General features: G+C 48.6%; 1 long non-coding RNA gene and 1 other non-coding gene across 6 annotated transcripts in view; both read right to left on the reverse strand.

Moving 5' to 3' along the window:
* LOC119867483 overlaps positions 1–8,675 on the reverse strand; it is a 44,844-nt gene extending 36,169 nt beyond the window's left edge. The window contains exon 1 of the transcript XR_005383739.1: positions 8,561–8,675. This is a non-coding gene — a transcript (double homeobox protein 4C-like). The remainder of the gene's footprint in view (positions 1–8,560) is intronic.
* Positions 8,676–9,553: 878 nt separating this feature from the next.
* Positions 9,554–27,617, reverse strand: LOC119867484. Of its 5 annotated transcripts, none has more exons than XR_005383742.1 (4): positions 27,559–27,617; positions 17,002–17,082; positions 16,521–16,697; positions 9,554–12,213 (listed from the first exon to the last, which is right to left on the reverse strand). It is a non-coding gene; the product is annotated as an uncharacterized LOC119867484 (long non-coding RNA). The 5 variants fall into 5 exon arrangements; XR_005383741.1 differs by lacking the exon at positions 27,559–27,617 and adding an exon at positions 17,722–17,824; XR_005383743.1 differs by lacking the exon at positions 16,521–16,697.
* Between the last annotated feature and the right edge of the window lie 54 nt (positions 27,618–27,671).

Here is a 27,671-nt window from a genome sequence, read left to right on the forward strand (position 1 = left end):
GGGAATTTCAGGATACTCCAGGGCAGGGGCAGCAGGGGCAGGCCACTGGGCCATATCCTCACCCACACTAGGAGGCAGGTTCCTCCACATCCTGGTCTCTGGGAGTCAGTCCCCTGGAACCAGTGGTCCAGAAGCCGGGGTCCAGCTGACATGCAGGGACCCAGCACAGGGACCCCTAAGCTGTAGGGGCCCAGAGCAGGGACCCCTAAGCTGCAGGTATAGGTCAGGTCTGCTGTCCACAATACTGCCTCTCAGGCTCCAACTTCAGGAAATGTGCCCACACTCAGAATCTTCCCAGGCTCCAAGTTAGGGGACTCTAGCACCCACACCCCCATGTGACTTCGGGTTTCCCTAAAGGACAGGATGGTCCCGCTCCCCCGGGGAAGGTGCGCACCCTAATGTCGGAGCCCCTGTTTGTTGTTGAAAGTTCAATAAAGTCTTGAGAGTTAAAATGCATGGCCAGCCCATTTCTGCGTCTCCCAGAGCTCTGTGCAAGCAGTGGGGACAGACCCCCAGAAAGGAGGAGGGAGCCCTACCCAGCCCCTACCAGCCCCTGCACAGGTGCCACCAGGCACACAAACTGACCTGCCCCTATGACTTCCAAGTTCGGCCAATTCCAGGTCAGGACCCTCACAGACTTACTGGGACTCAGCCCATTCCCCGTGGGCCAGGACGGGGCTGGGAGAGAGTGACAGCTGGGGACTGGTGGCCTGAGTTCATGTTGGACTGTGCAAAGCGCCCTGGGAGATCTGTGCTCCCTCTGTCCACGGAACCTGGACTGGCTGGGCTCTGGGGATGCTTCTAACCTTCTTCGCCTTGAACCTGTGCTTGTGGAGCACAGCAGGCCAGCAGGGCGGTCAGTGTGGCCCTGGATGGGACGTCAGGACAGCAGGTACTTGCAGCTCATGTACCTGGGCCCCCTCAGCAGGCGGGCTCAGCTGGCACACCTTGTGCTGCCTCGTCTCCTGCACCAGCATGTGAAGGATTCTCGACGCCCTAGCGGGTAGGATCTGGGGGAGAGTGGGGCTCAGCCCGGGGGCCTGGAGCCCAGGGGACCGAGGGACTCCAGACCCAGCTGACACCCAATGTCCTCTCACCACCAGAGCTTAACGCCAATGTCCTCTGTCTGCACAGGGTTGACCCTCCGTGTCCCCTCCCCACCCAGGGTTACCTGCCATCCTGCTCCTGGCACAGGACTGACCTCAGTCCCCTCCCCATCAACAGCTGAGCACAAGCCCTCACACAGGCCAGAACGCATGGTGGGCACCTGTGCCATCCCTGGCCTGGCCTCACCGGGGAAGGAAGGAGGTTTCTGCAGGACACACTCACATGTGAGGCTACCCTGTGAAGGGCAGGGTACAGGGTGGAGGCCGGAAAGTGGGGGCAGGAAAGTGATCTGGGAGCTGGCCAGCACTGCCACCGCTGAACCAGGACACACATGGACCCAATGAGAGTCGGATGGGTCAAAGTGACACCCACCCTCAGTGTTTTTATGTATTTCTGAATGTCATGCATTTAATTTTAGACAATTTTCACTGCTTGTTAACAAACCTAGTATGATGAGCCCCCAGATGCCGTCCCCTGTCCAGCGAGGGCCCACCCTAACCACAAGGGCTCAGTAGCAAGTGTGTCACAGCAAACCCCAGACCTGGGGTTGAATTGATCTATAGCTCATCCTGGTGCCCCTCCACCCTGCTCTCCTCGCCCTCTGGGAGCACCCTCTGGGAACCTCGGCTGTGAGGGAGCCGTGGGAGCCTGATGTCCAAGTGGGGAGGGCTCAGGGGGGCATCGGCGGTGGCTACCCTCTGTCGGGCTCTGGCTCTTGCAGGAGGTGGGCCAATGCTGGGGCATGAGCCAGATCGTGGCCATCCTGCTGATGTCCCAAAATAAGGAGGATGCCTTCTGGGCACTGGCCCAGCTGATGACCTATAGGTGGCATGCTATGCAAGCTCGGACACAGGCAGGGTGGACGCAGGGTTCTGACACAAACTGCGGAGACAAGAAGGCTCGATGGCTCTTCTGTGAAGGCTCACTGCAGACAGGGGGTTGGGATGTTCAGATCCAGAGCCAGGGAACCCAATGCCCCCTCTCTCATCCTGCCCATCAGCACTCAGAGAGCTCAGGGAGCAGCACAGCGCCACCTGGTGGAGGCCAGATGAGCCTTCACAGAGCCCTGACTCTGAGCCCTGCAGGTGCATCTCCACTAAGGCAAGGGGCACCTGACACTCAGCGCAATGGCCCCTCCCCCAGACGTCCTGCACAGACCACTGGCTCCCACCAAGAGTACTGATCACAGAGGCCTGCAAGGCTTCAGATCAACGGGAGAAGTAGGATCTAGCTTCCTTTGTACTTTGTTCTGTATAATTATGTTTCATTTATTTTGGTCAATTTTTTTTTATTAAGTGTTAATTGTATTTATTACAGACATATATTTATTATTTTTATTACTTTCTTTGTATTTAAATTTTCTTTATTATTTTGCGATCTAGATTCTCTTAATAATTAATTAATAATTAAAAAGCAGCATAAAAAACACAATATCTAAGATTTTTGGGGGGATTTTGGTTATTGTTGTTTTTCCTGTTTTTCTTTTTCTTTCTTCCGTGTATTCTGGGAAACACAATGATATGATGAAATTTGCCTCCAAAAAGCAGAGGAGGTAGTACTCACATCCAGGGACTTAGTCAATTTAGATATAAGTAAGATGTCTGAACTAGAATTTAAAACAATGATTATAAAGATAGTAGGTGGGTTGGAAAAAGAGCTTAGAAGATACAACGCATTCCCTTACTGTCGATATAAAAGAACTAACATGTAGTCAGGCCGACATTAAAAATGCTATAACTGAGATGCAGTCCGAAATGGAAACCCTAAACACAAGAAAAGTAATGGACCACAGAGGCAGACTTAGGGAACACAGCCACTGATTGAAACAATAACGTTCATATCACAGGAGACTCAGAAGATGAAGAGAGAGAAAAGGGGCACAAGTATTATTCGAACAAAGTATATGAACTTTTCTATTGTGAGGAAGGACCCAGACACTGAAACCAGGAGCACAGAGAACTCCCACGAAATTCAACAAAAGCGGACCATCGCCAAGGCACATCAGAATCAAATTCACAAAATACACACGCAAGGTTAGAATCCTGAAAGCGGTGGGGGTGGTGACAGTCCTTAACCTACAAGGGAAGACAAATCCAGACAACAGATCTGCCCACACACACCTCTCAGGCCAGAAAGTAGTGGAAGGAAATATTCAGTATACTGAATGGGAAAAGTATGCAGCCACGATTTCTTTATACAATAAGGCTGTCATTCAGGATAGAAAGAGGGATTAAGAGTTTCTCAGGCAGACAACAAATAAAGGAGTTCATGATCACTAAACCAGTCCAGCAAGAACTTTTTAAAGGGGATTTTTTTAGTGAGGAAAAAAAAAAAGACACCAGAAACAACAAAGACTAGAAAGGACCAGAGAACATCACCAGAAACACTGACTCTACTGGTAATACCAAAGCACTGAATTCATAACTTTCAAAAATCACTCTGAATGTAGATGGACTAAAAGTCACATTCAAATGATATAAGGTATCAGAGTGGATTAAAAAGCAAATATGGGATGTCTGGGTGGTTCAGAGATTGAGTGTCTGGCCTTAGTTCAGGGCATCATGCCAGTGTCAGGGACCTAGTCCCACATCGGGCTCCTTTTGTGGAACCTGCTTCTCCGTCTGCCTATGTCTCTGCCTTTCTCTCTCTCTCTCTCTCTCTCTCTGTCCCATGAATAAATAAATAAAATCTTTAAAAAATCCATCAATATGCTTCCTACAAAGGCCTAACTTTAGACCTACAGAAACATGTATATTGAAAGTCAGGGGATTTACAATCATCTATCATGGTAATGGACATCAATAAAAAGTTGGAAGAGCCACACTTAGAAAAACTAGATTTGAAACCAAAGACAGTAATAAGAGATGAAGAAGGACATTATTTCATAATTAGAGGCTATCCATCAAGAAAATCAAACAATGGTAAATATTTATGCACCCAATGTGGAAGTAGCTAAATATAGAAACCAATGAACAACAAACATACTGAAACTCACAGATATTAATACAATGACAGGGGATTTTCATGCCCACTGACAAACAGGACAGATCATCTAAGCAGAAGATCAACAGGGAACAAGGGCTTTGATTGACACTCTGGACCAGAAGGACTCAACAGACGTATTCAGAATATTTCATCCTACACCAGCAGAATACACATTCCTTTCAAATACACATGACACATTCTCCAGAATAGATCACATGATGAGCCACAAATCAGCCCTCAACAGGTACAAGAACACTGAGATCATACCACGTACATTTTCAGACCACAGCACTATGAAACTTGAAGTCAACTAAAGAAAAAACTTTGGAAACACCACAAATACCTGGAGATTAAAGAACACCCTACTGGAGAATGAATGAGGTGACCAGGCAATTAAAGAAATTATAAAAATATATATAAGTAAATGGAAATGAAAACATGTTTGTCCAAACCTCTGGCATGTAGCAAAGGCAGCCCTAGGAGGGAAGTACATAGAAATACAGGCCTACCTCAAGACACAAGAGAAGCCTCAAATACCCAACCTAAGTTTCCACCTAAAGGAACTAAAAAAGGTACAGGAAACAAAGCGTAAAGCCTGCAGAAGAAGGGAAATAATAAAGATTAGAGCAGAAATAAATGATACAGAAACAACAACAACAAGAAAACAGTAGAATCGAATAATGAAACTCAGAGCTAGTTCTAAAATACAGTTAATAAAAAAAATAAAAAAAATAAAAAAATAAAATAAAATACAGTTAATAAAATTCATCAACCTCTACCCAGACTTATCAAAAAGAGAAAGGACCCAAATAAATAAAATCACAAATGAAAGGGGAGAGATCACATACAGCACTACAAAAATAAAACAAGTACAATTGTTGCATTACAATGGTGTTTCACTGTGACCCCTATCAAGCTCAAATCTGTTCTCTAAGCCAGTGACAGCTTGTCACTTCAGATTACTGTCCTGTGAAAAGTCAGCTCCAGTTTCCCAGAAGTTGTGTGTTTATGATGAGTCATTGCTTCTCCTCAGTGTGAAAGTTGTCAGCCCTTTTGTTTTGGGTGTACATGCTTAAAAGTATCTAAACTTGTATTCTAATCCGTACATGCTCTCCTAACTGTTAAATTGTGTTATTGACTACTTTGGTTATCTTGCTTGAAGCTTGATTCCTACTTTTTAATTTGATAGAAATAAAGGTTTATTTTCTGCTTAAGAAAAATATAAGAGAATATTATGAAAAATTCTATGACGACAACCTGGGAGACCTGAAAGAAATGGACAGACCTCAAGAAATGTACAAACTACCAAAACTAACCCATGAAGACATAGAAAATGTGAACAAACCCAGAACTAGCCCATAAGTTCAATCAGCAATCACCCCCTCCCAATAGGACACCTGTGTGGCTCGGGAGTTCAGTGTCTGCGTTGAGCTCAGGTTGTGATCCCGGGAACCTAGGATTGAGTCCCACATCGGGCTCCGCACATGGAGTGTGCCTCTCCCTCTGTCTCTGCCTCTCTCTCTGTGTCTTTCATGAATAAGCAAATAAAATCTTAAGAAAAAAAACCCTCCCTAAATGGAGGTCCAGGCCTGGCTTGTTTCCCAGAGCAATTCTACTGGATATTTAAAAAAGAGTTAATACCTATTCTTCTCAAACGTTTCCAAAACATAGAAATGGAAGGAAAACTTCCAAACTCTTTCTATGAGGCCAGCATTACCTTGATACCAAAACCAGAAAAAAAACCCACTAAAAAGGAGATTTAGAGACCAATACGCTTAAAGAAACATGGAAGCAAAAATTCTCAGTAAAATACTAGCAAATCATATTCCCAGGATATTAAGAGAATTATTCACCTCAATCTAGTGGGACTTATTCCCCGGTTGCAAGGGTGGTACAATATTCACAAATCAATCAACATGATACACTACATTAATAAAAGAAAGGATAAGAAGCTTATCCTTATGATCTGTCAATAAATGTGGAAAAAACATTCGACAACATACAGCACTTTTTCTTGAAAAAAAAAAAAAACTTTCAGCAAGGTAGGGATAGAAGGGACATACCTCAGCATCATAAAGCCATATACCAAAGATCCACAGCTAATATCATGCTCAGGGGAGAAAAACTGAGAGTCTTTCCCCTACACTCAGAAATGAGACAAGGATGTCCACGCTCACCATTCCTATTTACATAGTACTGCATGTCTGGGCCTCAGTAATCTGACAACAACAACAACAAAATATAAAAGGGATCCAAATTGTCAGAGATGAAGTCAACCTTTCATTATTTGCATAAACATGATGCTTTATTTAGAAAACCCAAAAGACATCACCAAAAAAAAATTGCTAGAAATCAAACATGAATTTGGAACAGTAGCAGGATATAAAATTAATATGTGGAAATGTGTCGTATTTCAATGCAACAATAATGAGGCAACAGAAAGAGAAATTGAGGACTCAATCCTATTTCTAATTAGCAACAAAACCAATAAGATATGTAGGGTGCAAGCTAACCAAAGAGGTGAATGCCCTGTACTGGAAATACTATAAAAATAATGATGAAAGAAATTGAAGATGACACGAAATGAAAAAATATTTCATGCCCAAAGACTGGAAGAACAAATATTGCAAATAAGATTATACTACTCTAAGCTATCTGTTTATTCAATGCAATCCCTATCAACATAGCACTAACATTTTTCACAGAACTGGAACAAATAACCCTAAAATTTGTATGGAGCCACAAAAGATTGAAAATAGACAAAGCAGTATTAAAAAAGAAAATCCAGCTGGGGGCACCAAAATTTCAGACTCCAAGTTATATTACAGATTTCTAGTGATCCAAAGAGGATAGTGCGGGCACAACAAGAAGACGCATAGATCAATAGAACAGAATGGAATACCGAAACCAGACACAAACCCGAAACTCTAAGCTGAATTAATCCTCGACAAAGCAGGAAAGAATACCCAATGGTTAAAAGACAGTCTCAGGCAGCCCTGGTGGCGCAGCAGTTTAGCGGCCACTGCAGCCCAGGGTGTGACCCTGGAGACCTAGGATAGAGTCCTGTGTCAGGCTCGCCGCATGGAGCCTGCTTCTCCCTCTGCCTCTGCCTCTGCCTCTGCCTCTGTGTGTGTGTGTGTGTGTGTGTGTGTGTGTGATGAATAAATAAAGAGAATCTTTAAAATAAATAAAAGACTCTCTCTTCAGCAAATAATGTTGCGAAAACTAGACAGCCACATGCAGAAGAATGGAATTGGAACAGTTTCCTACACCATGTATAAAAATTCAAAAGGAATTGAAGACCTAAATGTGAGACCTGAAACCATAAAAAGAAGAAAAGATAGGCAGTAACGTCTTTGACTTGGCCATAGGATCTTCTTTCTACATATGCCTCTGAGACAAGGGAAACAAATCCAAAAATAAATTATTGGGACTTCATCAAGATAAAAAGCTCTGCACAGTGAAGGAAACAGCCAAGGCTAAAAGGCACCTTAGAAAATGAGACGAGATATTTCTAAGCGACAGATCCAGTAAAGACATAATATCCAAATATAAATCTCAACATTCAAAACATGAATCATCCAACTGAAAATGGGCAGAAGACATGAATGGACATTTTCTGTAATATCCAGATGGCTACCAGACACAAGGAAAGACACTCAACATCACCCATCATCAGGGAAATGCAAATCAAAACCACATGAGAAAATACCTGACACTTGTCATAATGCCTAAAATTAAGAACACAGGAGACAACAGGTATTGGTGAGGATGAGGAGAAAGGAGAACCCTCTTACACTGATAGGGGGAAGCAAACAGTGGCAGCCACTGTGGAAAACAGTGTGGAGGTTCCTTAGGTTAAAAAGAGAACTACCTTATTTTTTTAAGCAAGTTATGCTTTTATATTTATTTATTATTTTTTCAATAAACTAATTTTTTATTGGTGTTCAATTTACCAACATACAGAATAACACCCAGTGCTCATCCCTTCAAGTGCCCCCCCTCAGTGCCCGTCACCCATTCACCCCCACCCCCCACTCTCCTCCCCTTCCACCACCCCTAGTTTGTTTCCCAGAGTTAGGAGTCTTTATGTTCTGTCTCCCTTTCTAATATTTCCTACCCATTTCTTCTCCCTTCCCTTATATTCCCTTTCACTATTATTTATATTCCCCAAATGAATGAGAACATACACTGTTTGTCCTTCTCCGATTGACTTACTTCACTCAGCATAATACCCTCCAGTTCCATCCACGTTGAAGCAAATGGTGGGTATTTGTCGTTTCTAATGGCTGAGTAATATCCCATTGTATACATAAACCACATCTTCTTTATCCATTCATCTTTTGATGGACACCAAGCCTCCTTCCACAGTTTGGCTATTGTGGATATTGCTGCTAGAAACATCGGGGTGCAGGTGTCCCAGTGAGAGAACTACCCTATGACCAGAAATGCACAACTCGGTACTTACCCGATGGATACAAAAGTACAGATTCGACGGGGGAGATGATTTTCTTCATGTGCTTTGCAGGTATTTGGACGTGTCTTCCCGGGTCTCCCAGGTCACTAAGCCACACTCTCCTTGGACACCTCATGTCCCTGTGGACATGACCAGCAGAGAGTGGTCAAGAGCGAGGAGAATCAGCTGGAGCCTGTCTGACCACAAAATGACGGGCACTGACGGAGCCCACACTCTTTTCTCTGGGCACACAGGGGAGGCCTGAAACCGTATGAGCCTGCGGAGGGCATTGCCTCCGTGGACCCAGGACGTGGTAAGATGCGCATGTGCCCCGAATTGTCCACGATCACGGGTGCTCTTTGTTCTTTTCTTTTCTTTTTAATTTTTTATTTATTTATGATAGTCACACACAGAGAGAGAGGCAGAGACACAGGCAGAGGGAGAAGCAGGCTCCATGCACTGGGAGCCCGACGTGGGACTCGATCCCAGGTCTCCAGGATCGCACCCTGGGCCAAAGGCAGGCGCCAAACCGCTGCGCCACCCAGGGATCCCTCTTTGTTCTTTTCTTCAAGGCTGTTGCTCCCTCGTGCCCACAGGCAAACCATCGTGGTTCCACCCATCCCCACACTGAGGGCGACAGCTGGCGCCCAACGTCCCTCATAGGCCTCCTATCTAAGGGGTCTGATTCCCAGCTCCTGCCTGGCTGTCAAGTGGGGCTTCACAGGAGCTGCCCAGGTGTCATTGGAAACTGCTTCCCCAGATCCAGAGGCTGCCTCCAGACCAAACTGAGAGGCTGACCGATCCAGATTGGCAGGCTAAGGGTTCAAAACCCAAAGAGACCTCAAAGTACACACTATAAAAAAAACCCCACATCCTTATATTATGTGTTCATACATATATTTTGGAAATATATAAAATCTCCAAATTACAAAGTCATTGCAACAAATACACGTAAAGAAACACAGCAGAACACTCCCAATGAAAAATGACCAGAGTGAAAAGAAATAAACCACACAACTTTAATTAAAACAATTATAAAAATAAAGAAAAAAATTAAAATGACTTTCTAGGAAGGTGAAGCAGGAGGCTCGTGCTGGGAGGCCAGAGGTGGCCAGAGTTCCACAACATCGGTCCAGAATCCTGAGCGACTGTACGAGGGCCACGAAGGAGTCCGGCCAAAGACACGGTGCACAGGGGCTCCAGGGCACGGTTCTATTTCAGGTCTGAGATCCCGAGAGGCTTGTGGGTGCCAGGAAGGCGCTGGTCATCTAAGGGAAGGGTGCAGGCCCATCAGACACAGGCCCAGCTCCAACTGTTGCTTCTGGTGGTCCCAAGGTCCGGTCCAGGGAGACCTCCCTTGTCCACCGATGGTCAGCCCCACTGGGGGTGGGGCCACCCAGGGAGCTGAGGGAAGACCAAGGGGTGGGCCATCCTGGGTTGGGCCCTCCCAGGCCGGAGTACGTCCCGCGTGCTGGGTCCTGTCCAGTTGACCTGCCGGCGCCACTCAAGCCGAGGGCCGCCTGCAGCATGGCTTCCAGGAGCACCCCTGGCTGTGAGTGGCCATCACAGGATCCGCACCTGCCGAGATGCCCCAAGGGCTCAGAGGACATACCGGGCTTCAGGAAAGGAGAAGTGACTGCCTTAATGGGTGGGACGCTCATGGGACAGCTGGGCTCCCCTGGTGTCTGGGTGAAGGGGCAGGAGTGGGGCTTGCATAGGGCTGCGGGAGGAGGGAAACCCTGGACTGGGCCGAGATTCCCAGCAAGAGTCCCCCTTCTGTAAGGCCGCCAGCTGGATCTCAGGGCACAGAGAGCAAGTCAAGGTGGATCACTTCCTTTGATGGGTTGACGACTGTAGAACTTTCACGTCAATGGACCCACTATGGGCATGGGTTTTCACATATTCCCTTCAGGTTTCCTCGTGGACATGTGGTCCTCTTTGGTTTTCCCAATGGGCTTTTCACCCTTCCCCCGCCCCCTCCTCGACCCTGACCCCCACCAGTATCTCCACTCAGGGTCTTCTCCAAGCCTTGGCCTGGAATCACATAGGTAGCTCAAGGCTGCCCTTTCCCTAGATCCCTGACGAACACCCATTCCCAAGGGCAGATGGGGAACTGCCTATGTCCTGTGGAACAGCCCCCTCAGGCTTAGGTGGGACCATAAGTGGCAAAGGGGAGGTCATTCCTGGACGGGGATGTTTTCGACATCCCAGAAAGGGGAGTGCTGAGAGCACATTGCTGGTCAATGCTCCTCTGAATGCCTTCCTCCTGTGGCTGCCCTCTTCCCCACACAGTCCCACTCCCATGAGGACCCCGACAAACGAGGCTCGTATTGATGGTGAGGCAGATGGGGGCCCTGCAGGCATTCTTCCAGGAGACCCTTACCCTGTCATTGCTGCCAGAGAACACCTGGCCCGAGAGCTGACCATCCCCGAATCTAGAATCCAGCTAGGCAGACCCAGTGCTTTTCTCATAGTCTCTGGGGGAGGAGGCATGCAAACACATGGGGCTAGGCCATTGCCTGTCCTTCTGCGTGCTCAGCTGGGGAGCTCAGAACCTATGGCGTGGGGATGTGCGGGCTCTAGGAGCCCTTGCCCTTGGAGGTCCTTCTGAGACCTTCGTTCACTGGATGAGGGAACACTGGGGTCCAAGGCCTGAGGCCTGATGACGGGTTCATGCCCATGGGCTGACTGTCCCCAGAGATCCTGTGCCATGGCCAATCGCTTTTACCACATGAAACACCGTGAGTCCTCCTACACGGGAGGGGAAGAGACACATAGAGAGGAATAGGTGCCAATCCATGACGACCATTTTGTCTTTTGCCACCAGCAGAGAGGAAGCCTGCACAAGGGTCCAATTGTGACGAGAATGACACCCATTTCCAGTGTCTTCTTGGGTCAGTCAACGTCTCCTCAGCTCCCTACAGGGGACTGCAGCAGGAACCCCATCATCTGTCCATGCAGATGACCAAAGAAGAAATGACTGTTCTACCAACACCATCCATTGTGTGTTTACCTACAGTTCATGCTCCTCAGGGGAGACCAACGCCTTCTTCCTTGTACACCAAAGGGCCATGCAAATACATGTAACAGTGTAGGCAACAAGCCAGCTCTGGCTTTCAGTGGGGTGTTAGTTGGTCTTGGGTCCTCGAGTCCCTGCCATGTGTGGGATAAGCTGCCTTCGCGTGTTACCTGACCGTTGCTTCTTCTTTTGCCCCTTAGGTCTGGTGCCAAAACCAGCGAACGAGACAGCGAAGGCAGAGCCGCTGACTGGGCTCCACAATCCGCCAAGGAGAAAGGCCACTGCGTGGACAGGAAGAGCCTCCAGGTGACTCCCCAGCATCCAAGAAGGGTCCCCTCCTGAGCCACTCCTTGACACAGGAATGTGTCTCTGTGTGCTTACCGAGGAGTAGCAAAAGCCTCAGGAAGGGCATCATCTCTGCTCTCAGGCTCCAGCCACCCTGTGATCGAGGATGGCGACACCCCACCTGCCATTGTTGGGCAGGCAGCAGGCAGGCTGTTTCTGGGCCAGGAAGGATCTGCGTCTTCCTGTACTGAACCTGGTAGCCAGGAAGAAGGCCTCTTCTTCCATCAACTCACCATTGTTATCCAAAGGCTGGCTCCAGGGGTGGGTTCAGGCTCTAGCTCTTGGTCTCAGGGAAGGGAGGCTATGAAGACAGAGAACATAGAGAAAAGTTCTCTCTCTCTCTCTCTCTCTCTCTCACACACACACACACACACACACAGTCACATGCACTCACACACCACCACACACACCCTGACACACAGTTCTATCTCCGCACTGGCTGTGCTACTGGCGTCCAAGCCCTCCTCTCCAATGCTGTTTTCTCTTTAGGTCGAGTCCCGAAGGAATGCAGAGGAAACGAACATCCATTTCTGCATCCCAAACCAGTATCTTCCTTCAAGCCTTTGAGGAGGAGCGGTTTCCTGGCCATAAGAACAGGCATTCCAGAAGCCAGAATTCAGGCAAGTTTTTTACCTTGTGTCATGGGCGTTGTTCCCTGTGGAAGGGACGGTAGCCCCTAGATTTTGCCGGAGAGATGTGAACTTCTTGGGGGGTTAACCACGGGGTGTGGAGCAGAGGCACCAGGGGCATAGTGTTGACCATGCCAGTGAGAACCCGTCCAAAGGAAGAATTTCCAAACTCAATGGGTGGTTAACACACATGCTTGTACATATGGTGACCGGACCAGAGTGGGAATACGTCCAAGTTGCCCGCTCTACAGAGAAGCCAAAGTGTCAGGGCTTCAAGAGCTCAGCCCTATTATCCATTGAGTAGGTCCACGAGATGCCATTACTGGGTGTGGGCTTGCTGTCCTGTCCTGTGTTTGGAGACAGATGTGATGGTGCCCTGGGCATCTGGACCGTGGGGCTACAACGGATCCTGCCGAGGAGCCACACACCTTGTGCGGATAACCTAAATCCTGGCCCTAATCCAGGTGAGGGAGAGGTGTCAGGGAACCCAGCTGTGTGCGGCTCTTCTGCCTTAGTTCTGCACAAAGTGCTTGCTGGGATGGGAGGTGTAAGGTAGCCTTCAGGGAGATATAGGAAGAGTCTCTGAAAGACTCTCGGTTGGTGCAAGAGCCTGTGGAGGTTGCTTCAGGTGGCACTCCTCAGGGGTCCTCTGACGCGTCTCGTCAGGGGTCAGAGGAGAACCTCGAGGTGCTAGCCTGAGCTCCTCTTTTCCTCCAGCCAGGAGGGGAGGGAGGTCAGATGCTACGTAGCTGTTCTCCATGTGAATGACTGGCTGCCCACGCCTTGCCCTCGGCCCAGCACAGATGTGCCTGTAGTCCAACCAGGTAGCAGTGAGGCCAGCCTCTGAGGCAAAGGATGTGGTTTTCCACACATTCACACCCAAGAGTAGATGGGGACAGAGGTGTTGAGGGCAGCTGGGAGCAGACCTCAGGACGTGGAGTACAGTGGGTAAAGTGGGGCAGGCCGTCTGCTGAGTCTCGGTCCCTGGAGATTTAACATTCTCGATCTCCAGCAAACGCAACCACACCTGTACATGCAGCTAGGGCGGGACCCCCTTGAAAACTTGACTACACAGCAGCAGAAGGGAAGGCAGTGTCGGGGAGTTGGGCCCAGGGCGGCACCTTGGAGCTCAGAGAAAGGGAGGCATCGAGAAGATTGTGGTTTCAGCTGCTCGTTGTCTCCAGAGAGGCTGAGCCTCCCTAGAGCTGGGCGCGTCCTCCACAAGTAGCAGGGTTTCGTGGCCTTGAACTGACGCTACCCTCACCGCAAACCTTGGGCCTGTGGAGGCTTTGCCTCTGGCAGCAGACTCTTCCCAGACAGGGAAATCTCCCATGGACAGGGCAGGAGGTGGCTCTGGGCGGCCCCCAGCTTCCTAAAGACAGAGTGCCCTTGGGGGACACGCAGTGCCCCCACCTTCTTGCTTGCTGGTACTGGCCCCATTTCCTGAGCATGGTTAGCCACTTGGTGGCTCGCCAGGTTTGCTGGCGTTGTTTCTGGAAAAGGACATACAGGGGCAGCAGATGAGCCTCTAGCCCTGGGAGATGGGCGTACATTGCTTCATCCAGTCACCCTGCGGGGACTCAGAGGAGTGACCCAGGAAGGCACAGAGACCTTCCCGCTGACCGTGGCTCGGGGTCTGCAGTGCGTTCCTCGCAGCCTGAGCAGCGCTGGGACAGGGCGTTTGGGGAGACACCCCTGGGGATGTCCTGCAGGACGGGGTCTGTGGACAGCTGGCCCCACGCCCACTCCCAATCCTGCCCAGTGCCCAGGACTGGCTCCCACCTTGGCCTCGGGGCCTGGGGCCGGGCAGGTCCTTCTTCTGGGAAGGCAGAGGCACAGATCCCTGAGCTCCAGGCTTGGCCCCAGAGTCCCCAACATATGAGGCCACGGCACTCGGAGGTGAGGGTCCACTAGGGAAGGCAGGGGCTGCACGCTGCCTGTGGTCGGTCTGGGACAGGGTTCTGGGGGGTCCGAGAAGGGTTGTTGCTGGTGGTAGGCTAGGTGGGACCCCTTCAGGAGCCCCCAGGAGGTGCCCTGTCACTGAGATGGACCAGCCTGAGAGCTGTCAGCATGGCCTAGGTGCCCACTTGACTGTTCGGCAGAGGCCCCTGCCTTCCCAGGGACTGACTACCCGGGTTCCAGCCCGCCTCCCCCTGCACCCTGGGTGTCTTCCTTGCTGTCCCCTGAATCCAACCCTCTTACTGTCACCTCCACTACTGTCCCCATTCATTGTACCTCTTGTCTTGTCAGAGCCGCTGAGCACGACACATGCCTGACCCCTCCAAGCAGCCACTGGGCAGAGAGCAGGGCTGAGAGGACCAGGGGCAGCCCCGTTGGCCCCAAAATGGAGTCTCCAGCATTCATGAGGTTCTGTGGTGCCGTCGACCCAGCAGCCTCCTCCCCTCCGGCCAAGGCCACTGGGCTCTTCTCCCTCCCTTGTTTTCAACCCATGGTGGCCTCCTCCTCCTCCTCCTCTTCCCTCTTCCTGCTCAATTTGGTCAACCCCTTCCTCTGCTGCCCAAACTCCCTCCCTGACCTTGCTTTGTCCCCAGCAACTACCTGCAGCCCCGCAGAAACCTTCAGGACTGTCGGAGCCCTGGCCTGGGGGTGTGAGTGAGGAGCACCCCTCCAATTCGCTCCAGATCAGACCATCCTCCTATAGAAAGCAGGCTATCGTCCCAGAGCTCCTCACCTCTGGAGTCCTTGCTGAAGGACAGGACACCCCCCAACCCAATTCAGGAGACACACACCTGGCCCTCCCCACAGCAGGTATGGAGACCACTTCTCTGAGTGCCCAGGGGCCAGCCCCCAGGCCCAGCTCCCTTCCAACCCACACCCCGCGTTTGCCTCCCGGGTCACTCAGCTCCAGCCCAGTGAAGTCATGGTGTTCAGAGGGCTCCAGGGGATGAGGTCCTGACCAGGGGGGATGTGCCAGCCTCCAGAGAGGCATTCCTACAAATGCAAACCCCTACCTGAGATGGATGAAGGGGGGCAGAAAGCTCTGACTGTCCATGACATTCCACGGTGACAGGTCAGCATCATCCCAAGGATCTCTTGGGGACCCTACTTGGAATGCCTGATACAGAGCGGAACACATGGTGGGGACTGATCTGTGCCAGGGACATGGGGAAAGGAGGGAACAGAATATCTCCTCTCCCCGGAATCCTGAGGGAGATCAGGACCCTCTCAGATTCTCCGAGCATGAGAAGAAGGGCCTGTTTGCCCAATGGGAGCAGCCTGACAGCCTTATCTGCTTTAACAGAGATGATCCCCACCTGAGCCTGACCTGATCTGGTGACCCAGATCACCTGATCCCCACATGAGCATCACCTAGACCTGGTGACCGTGGTCCACACCTGGGCTCATTGCTACCAATCACTAGGAGCCAAGATAGACCCTCACTTCTACTGATGCCCTGGTCAGTCCCCAGGGCCTCACATGTTCCTAGTGACTATGGTCCTTGTCTGGGCTGACCAGGCTCATCCTTGGCTCTGATCCCCTCCTGGGCCTCACCTGGTTCTGATGCCCCCGGCCATCAGGCTCTGCTCCTCTGATTTTCATCTCTGCCTGGGCCCTCACTTCTCAGCTTAGATTCAGATCCCTGATTGGGTCTCACCTCCATTGGCTAGCTATGCATCTGGACATCTGGAGCACCTGAGGACTTGATCCCCACCTGGCCTTACCTGCTCCTACTGGCAACAACACCCACTTGGTTCTCATTGCCTGAACTCTGCTATGATCCTCACACAGTACATACCATTGCTGTTACTGCTTTTGATACCATTTGGACCATACCCGCTGCCATATACCTAAGTATACAACCACCTGGGCCTCATGGGGAACTGGTGACTGTGATCCACACCTGGATTCATCGGCTACCGATGTCTAGGATCCAGGATGGACCCTCACTTGCTGATGCCTGAGTCCGTCCCCAGCATCTCATATGTTCCTGGTGACTATGGTTCTTCAATGGACTGACCTGTCATGCTTGCCTCTGATCCATTCCTGGGATTCACCTGCCCTTGCAGGAGGGGTCCCCACCTCTAGTGGGTTCTCTAGCATCTATGGTACTTGTCTGGGCCTCAGCTGATGGTATTCGGCTATGATATCAGCCCTTTCCAAGGCTAGCAGGGTCTCTAGGTCCTCTTGCCTGGTGCTACAAACCAAACACATGCAAGGATGACACCGTATGAAAACCTTCAGAGAACACAAGCGTTTGTGTGCTCCCTGTTAGCAGGTCCCCATCTGTCTGACTGGAGTGTGGAGACAACACCATAGCTCCCAGGGGACATGCTGGGCTAGAAGATCATTCATGGGTACTGACTGTCTGTAGCTCGCCCACCTACAGTCCACATTCCCAGCCACTGTCCCAGGACATGCCATCACGCTCAGAGGACAGAGCTCTCCCAATCCCTTACCAGGAGCACAAGGGAGCCCAGGAGGCTAGGGAAACTGCTGACCTGATACTTGGGGTGACGTGTCCCAACTCAGGGATGACGCGAAGATGGCTATGGATGGCTTCAGGTGAGTGTTCCTGCGGGCTTGGGGTAGATGAGGTTTCTTTTAGATTCGACAAGCACAACAACCAAAGGGAAAAAGCAATCAACTGTACTTAATCAAAATTAACAACTTATGCCAGCAAAAGCGTGAACAAACTACACACCCTGTATACAGTGTTTTGTAAATAGCCTGAGGGAGGATCTGCGGGGGGGATCACGAGGGCCTCCATGTTCTAGTTTGTGAAGAGCAAGCCTGCTCATGGACCAGAAGGACCCAGAGAGCCCTGATCGCCCACCCCGGACCACAGGGTGGCGGGATTGGTCATCACATGTCGGGGTCCATGTACCTAGGACTGGCTGGAAATGTCATGGCTTGGGTCTCCCCTGCACAGAATAGGGCTTACAAAGTAGTAAGGGTCCCAAATGAGCTGCCCTAGCCCTGACCGCAGCCTCCTTCCCTGGCCTGGGGTAGGAGGGAGGCAGCTCTGATCCCGTGGAGCTGTGGAAGGGCTGCAGGAGATGCCTCCTAGGCATCACACAGGGTTTGGTGCATTCTAACCCCAACCCAGGATGCCAGCACCCCTGGCATCCTGTGCTGGGACCCACAGGCACCACAGTGACCCGAAGTGTGCAGGGAGCAGCTGCCACTCAGCTGTGACCTGTCGCTGTGTGAGCACCTACGCTTTATACACTGGTGTACTAGGGAGAGTGGAATAGTTTGGGTGCTGTGAGCAAATCCGGAGCACAGGTGCCTCCAACTGCCTGGGGTCGCAGAGTAGTGCCAGGCAGCAGTGGAACCCTGGGGCACCACAGTTCTGCCCATAATGGGATCCCGTGTCATCACTGTAGGTCGGGGGTCCAATCAGCACATAGCCTGGCACCCTGAAGGCCAAGGGTGCTCTGGGAGGTCCTGTCTCATGCCAGATGGGAAGGGGTTGCAGGCACCCTCCCACATCCTTAGTTCCACTCCTCAGTCCCTCCAGGCCTCCCACCCTTCTAGGTAGACTGGGTGTCCCAGCTGTCCTTCCATCCCCAAGGGTTCACAGCATGGATTTTGCACTTAAGAACATTTGAGAGGCTCTGGGTGGTTCAGTCAGCTCAACATCTACTCTTGATTTTGGCTCAGTTCAGGAACTGAGGTTGTGGTGTGGAGCCTCAGGTGGGGCTCGGCCCCGGCAGCGGGGGGAATCTGCTTCAGAGTCTCCCTTACCCTCTGCCCCTCCCACTGCACGCTCTCTCAAATCTTTTAAAAATCAACATTGAAGACATTTGAGAAATCTTTATCATCTCTGCAGAGGTGCCTTCACATGTATAATAGCTGTGTAAATGCTTTTTTTTTAAAATTTTCATTTCTCTGGAATAATTTCCCAGGAGTGCTACTGCTGAATTATGTGTTAATTGTATGCAAAATATTTTTTGGACAAAACTGCTAAACTCTTTCTCAGGAGTGATTGTAAGATTCTAGAAAAACTGTGTGGAAACTGTTTTTTCCAGGCAGTTGTCTAGATACTAGAAGTGTGCCTGCCAGAACTTCAGGTGAGATTCATTTAGCCTCGGAAAAAGTTGTTAAACTATCTTCCAAAGCAACCATATTTTTATTCGCAGCATGAAGGAGCGTTCCGTCATATGCCAACCTCCAGCAACTAGTATCCTCGTTTTTGGGAGTTTAGCATTTCTAGGGGCCCCTGGCTGGCTCAGCTGCTGCGATGCTTGGGTGGCTCAGTTGCTTAAGTGCCTACCTTTGGCTCAGGTCATGATCCCTGGGTCCTGGGATGGAGCCACCATAGGGCTCCCTGCTCTGGGGGAGCCTGCTTCTGTCTCCCTCTGCCTACCTCTACCCCTACTTGCTTGCTCACTCTCTGTCAAATAAGTAAAATTGAAAAAATAAGTCAATTGGAGGACAAACATTATATGGTCTCATTTATTTGGAGAATATAAAAAATAGTGAAAGGGAATAAAGGGGAAAGGAGAAAAAAGGAGTGGGAAATATCAGAAAGGGAGACAGAACATGAAAGACTCCTAACTCTGGGAAATGAACCAGGGGTGGTGGAAGGGGAGGTGGTGGGGGCTGGGGGTGACTGGCTGATGGGCACTGAGGGGGGCACTTGATGGGATGAGCACTGGGTGTCATTCTGTATGTTAGTAAATTGATCACCAGTAAAAAAAATTTATAATAGAAAAAGAAAAGATATAAAAGAATAAAAATAAAAAATAGAAATATAGCATTTCTAAAAGGTGTGTAGCACCATCTCACTGTTGTTCACATTGGGAACTTCCTAATGCTAGAGGATGTAGAACATAGCAGGCTTGCTTATTATCTGCCTATCATCTTTGTCCAGGTGTCTACTCAGATATTCACCCATTGTTAATTAAATTATCTGTGTTCTCACTGTTATGAAGTTCGTTTTGTGTAGATTGAAAAAATTAAGAATTTTAATATGAGATGTGTGTTTTGAACAAATATTTTCAAATATTTGAACAAATATTCAGTTTGTGAGAGGTCCCTAGGTTCCCTGGGCAATGCCTTTCACAGAGTAGCAGTTTTAAATTTGTAAAGTTCACATTATGTTTTTTTCTTTTCTGGATCATGTTTGGTGTTGTGTGTTAAAATGCACCACCAAACTCAAGGTCACGTAGATTTTCTTTTATGCTATCTTTTTGATGTTTGACAGCTGTGGTTTTAAGTTTACATACAATGTTGAGTGACTTTGGGTGGAAGTTGTAAAAGTTTTGCCACATATTTCATTTCATATCCTATGGGTTCCAATTCCTTGTTCCTTAAGTATTTCGGGAGGAGCCCAGATATTGTAGCACATGTCAGTGAACCATTGCGAAGCTTCTAGGACTCAGCTGGAGCTTGGAAGGAGGCAGGTGGGGCCCTGGCAGTGAGGACCCCGCTCCTGCAGGACTCCTGCGGTGCCTGACCACCTGCAGGGGGCGCCCGAGCGCAGGCGCTGCCCCAGGGGGCTGGCAGATGCAGGGGCCCTTGTCCACCTGCAGGAACAGGAGCCCCCGCGCTGGGGAGGCTTGGGGAGCATGTGGGGCCGCGGCCACTGTGACAGCAGCCCCGGCATCTGCAGGCCCTGGGGTCCTGAGTATGGGGGCTGATGTAGGGCCTGACAAGCCTACAGAAATTGGCATTTCAGGACCCGCTGTGGAGGCTTCTGGAGGCATTGGTCGGGTCCATGCCGACATCAGCAGGGACTCTTCAAAATCACAAGGTAAGGGATAAGTTAGAGTTAATGTTAGAGTTAGGGGTAGGGGTTAGGATAATGGTAGGGTTAAGGTGAGGGTTAGGGTTAGTGTTTAGGGTTAGCGTTAGGTTTAGGGTTGGGGTTGGTTTAGGAGTTAGGTGTTAGTTTAGAGCTAGTGTTACATTTGGGATAGGGGTTAAGGTTAGAGGTTTGGGTTGGGGTAGGGAATGAGTTTAGGAGTGGGGTTAAGGTTTAATGGTTAGGATTATGGTGAGGGGCATTTGGGCAGGGTTAAGGTTAGGGGTTTGCGTTAGGGGCTTAGGCTAGTGTTTGGGTTAGGTTCCGGATTTCGGGTAGGGTTACAACACAGGTAGGGCTAGGGTTAAGGGTTAGGGTTGCGTTTCAGTGTTTAGGGTTAGGGGATAGGGGTTAGGATTAGGGTTGGGTTAGGGTTATGGTTGGAGTCATGATTAGGTGTATGGATTCGGGGCTAGTTATTGGTGTTTTGTTTTCAGTTAGTGATAAGTCCAGTGTTAGGCTAGGTGAAAATTAGAATTAAGGTTAGGGTAGGATTCGTGTCTGTACACAGGTAGAGATTGGATCTGGGCATGGGGCATGTGTCTGGCACTGGAACTCCTAGTATCTTCAATGGGTTAAAGTTTTTATTTAGGGTTTGTCCTTGGCATCCATCCATTCAGAGGCCTCCCCAGATGACCTGGCCGGCATCTCCTGAGCTGAGATAAGGAGGGGATATATGGCTCTAAATATGCTCTATTGGGTTTTCCTGTTTGTTAACACAGTATAATATTAGTTTGAGGTGTACAAGAGAGTGATTCAACCCTTGGATACAATGCCTGGTACTCATCTCCGGTGCCCTCCGTCATCCCATCCCCCATTTCCCCATCCCCCGCTAACCTTCCTCTGGTATTTATTAGTTTCTCCTCTGTGGTTAAGAATGTGTTTCTTGGTTTGCTTCTCTCATCCCTCCCCTTTGCCAGTTTGTTTTGTTTCTTAAAATCCACATATGAATGCAGTTGTATGGTATTTGTCTTTCTCTGACTTATTTCAGTTAGCATAATTTTAGTCGCTTTTTCCACATCATTGTAAATGGCTTCATTTCATCCTTTCTGATGACTGAGTGATACCGCAGTGTGTATATTGACCACATCTTTTCTGCCCATTCACCTGTCGATGGACACCTGGGCTGTGTTCATAATTTGGCTAGCTCTTGTTGATAATGCTGCTGTAAACATTGGGCTGCATGTCCCCATTCGAATCTGTACTTTTGTATCCTATGGTTAAATACCTAGTTGTGCAATGTCTGAATCGTAGGGTAGTTCTATTTTTAACTTCTAGAGGAATCCCCATAGTGTTTTCCACAGTATGCAACAGGCTGCACCTGTTTGAATTCCTACCAGCAAGTAAAAGGGTTCTCCTTTCTCCCCATCCTCACCAATACCTGTTCTTTCTTGTGCTGTTAATTTTACCCATTATAACAAGAGTCAGGTGATATCTCATTGTGGTTTTGATTTGCATTTCCCTGATGATGGGTGATGTTGAGTGTCTTTTCCTGTGTCTGGTGGCCATCTGGATGTCTTTTAGAGAACATGTCGTTTCGTGTCTTCTGCCCATTTTTAATTCGGTCACTTGCGTTTAGGATGCTGAGATTTATATTTGCTTTATATGTTTTGGATACTAAGTCTTTAGTGGATATGTCGTTTACAAATATCTTTTCTCATTTTGTATGTTGCCTTGTAGCTTTGGTTGTTTCCTTCATTGTACAGAACCGTTTCGACTTGATGAAGACCCAATAGTTTATTTTTGCTTTTGTTTCCCTTGCCTCAGAGGCATATCTAGAAAGATCCAATGGCCAATGTTAAACACATTACTGCCTATCATTTCTTCTTTTTATGGTTTCAAATCTCACATTTAGGTCTTTAATCCATTTTGAATTTATTTTTGGCATACGGTGTACGAAAGTGATCCAATTTCAGTTTTCTGCATGTGGCTGTCTAGGTTTCCCAACACTCCTTGTTGAAGAGACTGTCTTTCTGCCAATGCATATTCTTTCCTGCTTTGTTGAAGATTAATTGAGCATAGAGTTACAGGTTTGTATCGTGTTTCGGTTTTCCATTCTGTTCTATTGATCTGCGTGTCATCTTCTTGTGCCTGCACCATACTTTTTTGATCATTAGAGCTCTGTATATAACTTGAAGTCTAAACATTTTTTTTTGAAGTCTAAAATTGTGATGGCCCAGCTTTGGTTTTCTTTTCTAACACCGCTTTGGCTTTTTTCAACCTTTTGTGGTTCTATACAAATTTTAGGATTTTTTGTTCCAGCTCTGTGAAAAAAAAAATGCTATTGCTATGTTGATAGGGATTGCATTAAAAGATTTCATTTATTTATTCATGAGAAACACAGAGAAGGAGGCAGAGGTACATGCAGAAGCAGGCTCCTGCGGGAGAACCTGATGTGGGACTTGATCCAGGATCCCGGGATCATGACCTGAGCCAAAGGCAGATGCTCACCCACTAAGCCACCCAGGTGCCTTGCTGATCCAATGTCTTTGCTAGTTATGGGTCTGTTCACATTTCTATTTCTTCCTATTTAAGTTTTGGTAGTTTGTACATTCTATGGATTTGTCCATGGCTTTCAGGTCTCCCAGTGTGTTGGCTTATAGTTTTTCATCGTATTCTCTTTTAATTGTTTTCCTTTGTGGTGTAGCTATCCCCTCTCGCATTTGGGATTTTATTTATTTAGGACCTTTATCTTTTTGTTGATAAGTCTGGCTCAGGCTTGATCCATTTTATTACTTAGTTTGAAGTACTAGCTCTTCGTTTCGTTTTTCCATTCTACTGTTTTGTTGTTTCTAATTGTGTATTTGTGCTCTCAACTTTATTATTTCTCTTCTCCTGCAGGCTTTATGCTTTGTTAGCTTGTCCTTTTCTAGCTCCTTTATTTATAGGATGAGGTTGTGTATTTGAGACTTTTCTTATGTCTTGAGGTAGGCCTTTATTGCTATGTAATTCCTTCTTAGGACTGCCTTTGATGCATCCCAGAGGTTTGAACAAATATGTTTTCATTTTCATTTGCTTCCAAACATTTTTTAAAATTTCTCCTTTAATTTCCTGGTAGCCTCATTCACTCTCTATTAGGATATTATTTAATCTCCACATATTTGTGGTCTTTCCAGAATTTTTTTCCTTAAATATTTATTTTTTAATAATAAATTTATTTTTTATTGCCGTTCAATTTGCCAACATACAGAATAACACCAGTGCTCATCCCGTCAAGTGCCCTCCTCAGTGCCTGCCACCACTAACCCCCATCCCCGTCCTCCTCCCCTTCAACCACCCCTAGTTCGTTTCTCAGAGTTAGGAGTCTTCCATGTTCTGTCTCCCTTTCTGATATTTCCTACCCATTTCTTCTCCCTTCCCCTCTATTCCCTTTCACTGTTATTTACATTCTCCAAAGGAATGAGACCATATAATGTTTGTCCTTCTCCGATTGACTTATTTCACTCAGCATAATACCCTCCAGTTCCATCCATGTCGAAGCAAATGGTGGGTATTTGTTGTTTCTAATGGCTGAGTAATATTCCATTGTATACATAAACCACATTTTCTTTATCCATTCATCTTTCGATGGACACCAAGACTCCTTCCACAGTTTGGCTATTGTGGACATTGCTGCTAGAAACATCGGGGTGCAGGTGTCCCAGTGTTTCATTGCATCTGTATCTTTGGGGTAAATCCCCAGCAGTGCAATTGCTGGGTCGTGGGGCAGATCTATTTTTAAATCTTTGAGGAACCTCCTCACAATTTTCCAGAGTGGCTGCACCATTTCATATTCCCACCAACAGTGCAAGAGGGTACCCTTTTCTCCGCATCCTCTCCAACATTTGTGGTTTCCTGCCTTGTTAATGTTCCCCATTCTCACTGATGTGAGATGGTATCTCATTGTGGTTTTGATTTGTATTTCCCTGAAGGCAAGTGATGTAGAGCATTTTCTCATGTGCGTGTTGGCCATGTCTATGTCTTCCTCTGTGAGATTTTTGTTCATGTCTTTTGCCCATTTCATGATTGGATTGTTTGTTTCTTTGCTGTTGAGTTGAATAAGTTCTTTAAAGATCTTGGAAAGTAGCCCTTTATCTGATACTTCATTTGCAAATATCTTCTCCCATTCTGTAGGTTGTCTTTTAGTTTTGTTGACTGTATCCTTTGCTGTGCAGAAGCTTCTTATCTTGATGAAGTCCCAATAGTTCATTTTTGCTTTTGTTTCTCTTGCCTTCATGGATGTATCTTGAAAGAAGTTACTCTGGCCAAGTTCAAAAAGGGTGTTGCCTGGGTTCTCCTCTAGGAATTAGATGGAATCTTGTCTCACATTTAGATCTTTCATCCATTTTGAGTTTATCTTTGTGTATGGTGTAAGAGAGTGGTCCTGTTTCATTCTTCTGCATGTAGATGTCCAATTTTCCCAGCACCATTTATTGAAGAGACTGTCTTTTTTCCAGTGGATAGTCTTTCCTTGCCGAATATTAGTTGACCATAAAGTTGAGGGTCCACTCCTGGATTCTCTATTCTATTCCACTGATTTATGGGTCTGTTTTTGTGCCAGTAGGGTCTCATTCATTTGGGGAATATAAAAAAATAGAGAAAGGGAATAAAGGGGAAAGGGAAAAAAATGAGTGGGGAATACCAGAAAGGGAGACAGAACATGAGAGACTCCTAACTATGGGAAACGAACCACGGGTTGTAGAAAGGGAGGTGGGCGGGGGCTGGGGGTGACTGGGTGACGGACACTGAGGGGGGCACTTGATGGGATGAGCACTGGGTGTTATTATATATGTTGTCAAATTGAACACCAATAAAAAAATCAATAAATTAAAATGCTATTCAATGGCACACATCATACTAGGATTGACGTGTAGCAGGAGGTTCCGGGATTTGGAGGTAGCTAAAGCTCCCCCGTCATGGACTCAAGGTTCCAGAGGATGCAGAGATAGGCAAGCAAGCAAAGCGATATAAAACATGGCACTGGGGTGCCTGGCTGCCTTGGTCGGTGGATGTGATCTCAGCATTGTGTGTTTAAACTTCATGTTGTGTATAGAGACTACATAAAAATAAAATATTTAAAAATAATAAATAGATGAAGATATAAAACATGATATTGAAGGTAAGTGCTTGCATCAGGAAATACTCGAACCAGACTATGGATAACCTACAACCTATTCTTACGTACTCCTGCTTTCACTACTTTGCCCAGATGACTTTCCCCACAAGTGACAGTCCCACCCGAGTGGGAGTGGCTTCTTTCATTGTAAGACCTGTGTTTCCTCTCCTTCTGCAAGGAGAGAAGAGCTGTGAAGGCACGAGTTAGGTGGATCAGCACAAACCTGGGCAATAATCATTTCTGAACCTGGTAGGGAAAGATGTGCCTCCTTGTGGGACCCAATGTCCTAAAAAAGCCTGTATGGTCATTGGCTTGGATGAAAGGTGGAGGCTGAAATAGAATTATGAAGAACCAAATAGTGGGAAAACCAAAAATAGAAAGAGAGGAGGACAGATTTCACCATGTATCGTCTTCGAAGGGATCTGGTGTCCTTTGCTAAGAGGGAGTCCACCCTCTCTAAGATGTTTCCTACCGTTCCTTGCTCACTATCAGAACCCAGCAGACATATCTCCATGCCTCCCACACCACTGTGCAGTCATAATTTGTAGGATCTTCAATCTATTCTCCCCAGTGACCTGAGCATCGAGTATGTAACCATTCTGCTGCCCTTTGACAACATCGCGGGGGATTCCGATTTTTGTTCATTTTGGAGTGTGTGTGTATCTCTCACTGTGCAGCTATGTGACTTTGGGCTGTGCCATCCTAACACCTAACTGGCTTGAATCCACAATCTTTATCACTGTAGGTGCTGGCATTAGGTGGATAGTTGGTATCTCCTGATCAACCCTGGTCTTGTTCGTGCAGTGAATTTCTGTTGGAGGGTCAGCTCAGGTTGAAGGTCCAACTGGGCCATATTCATGTGTCTGACAGTGGGTCCCAGCTGAGTGCCGGCTGCCTCTCCTTCCTCGATGCCTCTCAAGCTGGGAGCCACATGTAGGGGCGGCCCTGTCGGGGAGATCCTTAGGAGGAAACTGCCCGATGGAGGGAGCCCTGGGGATGCCTGTTTGTGGTAGTCAGCATGGGGAGGAGTCTGGGGTCCCCAGCACCAGGGGGTCGGGAGTATAGGCCACAGGGAGACTAATGGGTGGGCATGGTCATCTCTGGGGCTTTGGAGTCCTGATGGGGTCTCCTGGGAGCGGGGAGATGCTGCACTTGGGTTTGGTCGTCTGTGGGCTGAAGGGGGGCCTGGGAGCAAGAAGGCAACCAAAGACAGGGCTGAGGGAGCAGCGGGAGTGCAAGACTAGCCTGCAAATGGTGGTGCAGGTGGCCGTTGCTCCAGGAAACCAAGGGCCACCTGGGGAAGCGGTGCCCATGCCAGTGGGGAGGCAGGCTGAGTGGGGGTCCCCTACTGCCCCATGGCTGGAGTGGCCCTGCAAGGAGGCTCTTCTGAGCTGTAGTCCGGACCAGCGGCCCATCCAGCCCCTAACTTGCATGGTGTGCTTCCCGTAGGTCATCAGCTGGGCCAGCGCCCAGAAGACATCCTCCTCAGTCAGGAATATCAGCAGGATGGCCACGATCTGGTTCGTGCCCTGGCAGTAGCCCACTTCCTGCAAGAGCCATTGCCTGATGGAGGGTGTCTACTCCTGAGGCCCCTCAGAGCCCTCCCCTCTTGGACGTCAGGCTCCCATGGCTCCCTCACTGCCCAGGCTCCCATAGGATGCTCCCAGATGGCAAGGACAGCAGGGTGCAAGGCCACACAAATGAGCTATAGATAAATTCGACCACAGGTCTGGGGTTTGCTGTGACACACTTCTTGCCGCGGACCTGTGTGGTCGGCGTAGAACCCTGGATGGATAGGGGACGGCATTTGGGGGCTCATCATACTAGATATGTTTATAAGCAGTGCAAATTGTCTAAAATTCAATGCACAACATTCAGAAATACATAAAAACACTGAGGCCGGGTGTCCCTTTCACCTGTCTGACCCTCATTGGGTCCGTGTGTCCTGGTCCAGCTGTGGCGGTGCTGCCCCGCCCCCAGGTCCCCTTCCTGCCCCCACACGGCCCCTGCCCCTGTGCCCTGCTCTTAACGGAGCATCTCCAAACCCGCTTGTGGTTCAGTTCACACAGTGACATCTGGAGGCCCCGTCCTGGTGGCCTCCCCATCCCAGAGACCCAGGGGGGAACACATGGGTCATCCCGAGCACTTTACCACATGGCAGTGTTTTGTTTGCCAGCGCAGATCCACCTGGCTGCAGACACCCTGTGTTCTTTACCCAGAAGCCCTTGGGCCTGCCCTGGGGTCCCCAGAAGCCCGCTTGCCCA

Source organism: Canis lupus, chromosome 34 (assembly GCF_011100685.1).
Source record: "Canis lupus familiaris isolate Mischka breed German Shepherd chromosome 34, alternate assembly UU_Cfam_GSD_1.0, whole genome shotgun sequence".
Lineage (NCBI taxonomy): Eukaryota > Metazoa > Chordata > Mammalia > Carnivora > Canidae > Canis > Canis lupus.